Below are 6,081 nucleotides of genomic sequence, written 5' to 3'. Positions count from 1 at the left end.
GATGAGACACACGTGTGTTTATTGAAGAGAGACTGATGAAGAATGCTGCCATCAAAGTCTATCAGTGAGGATATTACAGTCATCAATAACACATCTTTTAGATCTTAAGTTGTAGTTTATTTTAATTATTTTAAACAGAGTTATTACAGCACTTTTCTGATTCTTGATGGCTGTACATTTGATGCAGATATTTTGTGGTTGAGCAGGTGACAGCAGCATCTGTGGAAAAAACCTGAAACCAAAATATAAAGTAAGATCATTCTGTTACTTCTAATACAGAAATAAAATGACACTGTGTTGTTAAAATGACTGCTTTTGTTTTGTGTTTGTGCATCTTTATAGGATCTGAAATGTCTGCAGACAGCTGTGTGCTCTGAGGATGGAGAAGATGGAGTGCCATGGGTGAAATGCTCCATCACTGCATCTCCTCGTTTTCTCATCAGGACCGGATGTTGCTGTGGTCTCTTCATTTTCAGTGACCCCAGAGCCAGTGAGAACACCTAGAGAAAAACTTAAAGACACTGAGGATGTGATTTTGGTCAAGTTTGTTCTGCTGATTTCTGTTCATACAAAATCATCAAATAATGTCATGAAGAATCTGAAAGTCAGGCTCCATCGACTGATACTGTATGAACACAAACCAGCAGGAGAAACTTGACCAAAATCACCTTTTATGTTCAGGCAAAGGATTGAAAAGACTGGAGGCAAATCATTAATGACTGAATTTTTATGTTTTGATGACCTGACCCTTTAAAACCCCATATAGAAAATGTATGCATGCATTAATATTATAGTAGCACCTTGAAGAAAAAAGCTTTAAGAAATAAGCAGCTTTATTGAGCATTGACTCCGAAGATTGATCCAGAAACCTTCTGCTGAACAATCCAGTTCACTACACCACAGAAATAATGAAGCTATATCAAATAAACATGCAATTGTAAAAATATGAAATTAAATTCAGCAATAAATATAATGCTGACAACATGATACCAAGCGTTTGACTCTATGTAAATGTTTTCCAGGTAGTCATGCTCATGGTGAGCAGCACTCAGATGTTTGGAGCAGACACGGGGAAGCACAAACACAAGGGAAACCGCTCGGAAATGCTAGACAGGCTAAACAAGACTTCGCAATGTGGTGTAGTGAGTGTGCTCTAAATGAGATTCAGGTGTTGCAAGGAGATTAGCTGATGAATGAGGTGCAGGTGTGGCAAGGTGATAGTGATGCAGTAACTCATGGGAGATGTAGTTTGGGTGTGGTGCATAACGAGAGGTGCTAGTGTCCAAGTGATGACATGGTGACATCTGGTGGTTGATGGGTGAAATGGTCCTGAGTGGAGTGCCCTCTACTGAAGTTCATGGGCACTCCAGCTAATGATTGTGACAAGAATAACATGAATTATGATGACATAACGGAATTCAACAATGAACTGCCTTTAATTATCATTTTGCATTATTGACACACTGTTTTCCTAAATAATGTTGTTCAGTTGCTTTGCCTCAATCCTTTTTTTTATAGTGCTATATAAATAAAGGTGACTTGACTTGACTTGACATGAACCAACTGAATTAACCAAATAACTAGAATGAATTGGACCTCCAGAGACTATTTTTCTCCCAGTTGACATGTTGAAATTTTGATTCAACTTTCCAAAACCTATGGCTAAAGGAATGGTGGAATCCCAGCCAAATACTACCTTTACATTACTAAGTAATGTCTTACTTTATTATATCTATACAATGGAACAAATGCAAACAATTATTGCTTTTACATACATCCACATTTACAGATGTCAGTATAAAGTATATCACATTTTATTACATTTACATTATAAATAAAAAACTATATTTGACTTTATTTTATTTCATCAGCCTCATTTTGCCATGGGCAGTAATGACTACTACATGTCCATCTGCTCAGCAGAGAAAAGATTCAGATAACATCATGACCACTCACAATGACCCCTGCTGCCCCCCTTGGATGTAAATGACTTCCTGTAAATATGCAACAACAATGAATGTCTAAAGAAGGCTGCTGAACCCACACATGATGACTACATTTCAACCATTATTATTATAATTTTCAACATAATTCTCATTATGGATTTATTGACTGTAGACTTGCAGAGGAGTGTGTACTATTTAAATTGCATATAAAGATCTAAAACAAATCGTTATGGTTTGTCCAATGCTAGCCAACTTTTATAGTTTTTCTCTCTTAACACACATAGCACACTAAAATTGTGCCAGAGATTTTGTTAGTTAAAAGAAATATACAGTCTCCGCTGTTATTTTTCCTCAATGAAAAATGAGTGCAGTTGACAGAACAGAAAAAGGACTATGTCATATTTTTAGCCTCTCATGATGTTGAACCTTATCTGTTTCCTCTTTCACTTTCCCTGTTACTCCAATAATGTACAGTCTCCAGGTTACACATAGAGTGACACAGCATTATGTCGAATCAAATACAAGTATCATGTCTCTGCCGTCGCAGCACTTATATAGTCTCACTATGTCCTGTACTGTTGTAAGCTTCGATAAATGAATTATAATTTTGTTTTGAGTGTGTATTGCTTGCGGTTCACGGAGGTTTCATCTGTGTTCCACATTTGTGCACAATTTTTATTTGTTTACACATGAATGAAAATGAAAATGTTTACTAGAAGCCTGAAAGGGGTAGTTCACCCTAATATTTACATTTTATCATTAATGTACCTGCATGTCATTGCAAACCTGCATTACGTGTTTTTTTTTTTTGTTTTTTTTTTGTTTTTCGTTTTGTGGGTTGCGTGGGGACAGTTATATGGAGCCAGAAGAATCTCAATAAAGATAAATGCACACACTACATTCACATATGCACACACAGGATCCATACATGCACACACATAATTCATAAATACACACACAGGATACACAAATGCACACAAAATTCACAAATGCACACACAAAATTTAAAAAGCACAGAAGATTCACAAATGCATACAAAATTCAGAAATGCACACAAAATTCTGAAATACACACACAATTCAGAAATGCAAACAACATTTACAAATGCACTCAAGATTCACAAATGCACAGGACAAGATTCAGAAATGTATTTCTGATGCACACACACATATATCTTGATTTACAAACTGCTTGCGGTCTGTGAACTTCACTGCATTTGTGTGTGAATTTTGAGACTCCCTTGACTTGGCTCGACACACAAATGCCTTTTTTTAAACAGGGAATGATCTGCAACCAATCAGATATCTCCCTTGTTTTAGCCAATCACAAGAATGCACCCCACGTGGGGAATTGTTAACTTATAAGCCAATCAGCGAACAACTCACTTTCCTCACGCAGCGAACGACTCACTTTCCTCAGCGAACGACTCACTTACCTCACACAGCCGGCGACTCACTTTGCGCAGCCAGCGACCCACTTTGCGCAGCGAACGACTCACTTTCCTCACGAGTCACGCAGCGAACGACTCACTTTCCTCACCCAGCGAGCGACTCACTTTCCTCACGAGTCATGCAGCGAACGACTCACTTTCCTCACCCAGCGAGCGACTCACTTTCCTCACGAGTCACGCAGCGAACGACTCACTTTCCTCACCCAGCGAGCGACTCACTTTCCTCACGAGTCATGCAGCGAACGACTCACTTTCCTCACCCAGCGAGCGACTCACTTTCCTCAGCGAACGATTCACTTTCCTCAGGAGTCACGCAGCGAACGACTCACTTTCCTCACCCAGCGAGCGACTCACTTTCCTCAGCGAATGATTCCTCAAGCAACGAAGTTGAGCGAACGATTCACTTTCCTCACGCAGCGATCAACTCACTTTCCTAAGCGAACGACAGCCGCAGACCCACTTTTCGCAGCCAGAGAGCCACTTTCCTCTCGCAGCGGACCACTGACTCTCTCTTCATGTAGGGACTGAATATTATAATTAAAGTGACTTCTATATTGCATCCAAAAGAATATTTAGATATATTTAAATATTCAAAAAGGTTTAAACATTTTTTTTTTTTTTTTACTTTCATTAAAATATTTCAATAAAATGAAATAATTGCCTATTGCAAATTTATGAATCCATGGTTAACTTTTTTTTCTGCAGTCACTGGGCTATATGTATTGAGACATTTTTTAATTTATATTTTGTAAAAAATAATAAAAAATAAACCTGAATTGTAATCTAAACATCTGTATTTTCATACAATTTAATACAATTGCTGTGTGAACACGTTCATGTGATTGGCTTATAAGTAAACAATCCCCCCACATGGGGTGCATTCTTGTGATTGGCTAAAAGAAGGCAGATATCTGATTGGTTGCTGATCATTCCCTGTTTAAAAAAAAAAGCATTTGTGTGTTGAGCCAAGTCAGGGGAGTCTCAAAATTCACACACAAATGCAGTGAAGTTCACAGACCGCAAGCAGTTTGTAAATCAAGATATATGTGTGTGTGCATCAGAAATACATTTCTGAATCTTGTCCTGTGCATTTGTGAATCTTGTTCTGTGCATTTGTGAATCTTGAGTGCATTTGTAAAGGTTGTTTGCATTTCTGAATTGTGTGTGTATTTCTGATTTTTGTGTGCATTTCTGAATTTTGTATGCATTTGTGAATCTTCTGTGCTTTTTAAATTTTGTGTGTGCATCTGTGAATTTTGTGTGCATTTGTGTATCCTGTGTGTGTATTTATGAATCATGTGTGTGCATCTATGAATCCTGTGTGTGCATATGTGACTGTAGTGTGTGCATTTATCTTTATTGAGACTCTTCTGGCTCCATACAGTTACCTCTGGGACAATCATGTCACAATTAAATTTCACTTTTAGTATGGTTTGAAGCTCACCTCCGGGATTAGTTGAATCGATCCTAGTTCTGAGTCTACTGTTCTGTATTATGAGATGATGAAGGTAAAACATCATTGTGTGTAGTTTTCTATCAGCTTTAGTGCCCTGATTTTCTGATGTGTCATTGAGAATGTCATGGAAATGATGAATGGCAGATATGTTTAATTCTTACCTTCCAAAAATCTAATTCTTGAATTGTGCTTGTATTTATGTTGCTACCTTTGTAACTGGTTTATTTAATACCAGTTTTTTTTTTTTTTTTTTTTTAACCAGATAAGTTTTATTTCATTTTATTTGTTTTTTTGGCTTGCATTACCTGGTATGTCTGCCATTCTCTTCCTGTTGTTGCATTACTCACTGAATGGAAAAAGCACCTTTATTTGTCTGTCACCTTTTCTTAGGACCCCCAGTCTCTTTTTAGATTTTCTGCCCCCTTTGGGGATTTCATCTAAAAGAGAACTGGGTTTAGCACTTACCAGTAGATTTGTTCATGAATTATGCCAGTATCCCTATCAGATACATTTTTTTTAAGCTGCCTTTCAGGGAGTGGGGGATGGACTCTGCCTTCATCAGATTGGAACTTACTGCTCTACTAATTCTGTTTTGGGCTTTAAAATTTTAATGAAAAAGATAAATTAGTTAAATTAATTGAAACAATCAGGTGTTTTCTCTGGCTGTAGACTGCTTTTTCACCATGGTTTTAAAAACAAATAGCAAACATTCGAATAAACCAGATATGTAAATGTATAATTTGCAGTATTTGTCACTTTGTTTGTTTGTCTGTTTGTTTCTGTCATCATTTTTTCCAGGTCCTGCTTAGGTTTTCATAGGACAACATGTAATATATATATATATATATATATATATATATATATATATATATATATATATATATATATGTGGGGAAGTTGTGGCCTAGTGGTTAGAGAGTATGACTAGGTTGTGGGTCACAGCATAAATGGCTGCCCACTGCTCCGGGTGTGTGTTCACGGTGTTTGTGTTCACTGCTGTGTATGCACTTTGGATGGGTTAAATGCAGAGCACGAATTCTGAGTATGGCTTGGCTGTATGTCACGTCACTTTCATATATTCTCGAAAAACATTTGTTTTCAGGAACAATTCATGTCCATGTGTGAACATGGTTTCTGCTTGTTTTCAAAGACATGGAATCAATCAGGGGGTGCATTTCCCAAAACCATAGTTGCTAACTAAGTTAGCAACTTTGTTGGTTGCAATGCAA

Source organism: Carassius auratus, chromosome 6 (genome assembly GCF_003368295.1).
Source record: "Carassius auratus strain Wakin chromosome 6, ASM336829v1, whole genome shotgun sequence".
NCBI lineage: Eukaryota > Metazoa > Chordata > Actinopteri > Cypriniformes > Cyprinidae > Carassius > Carassius auratus.
Note: the sequence above shows the minus strand (reverse complement) of the source record.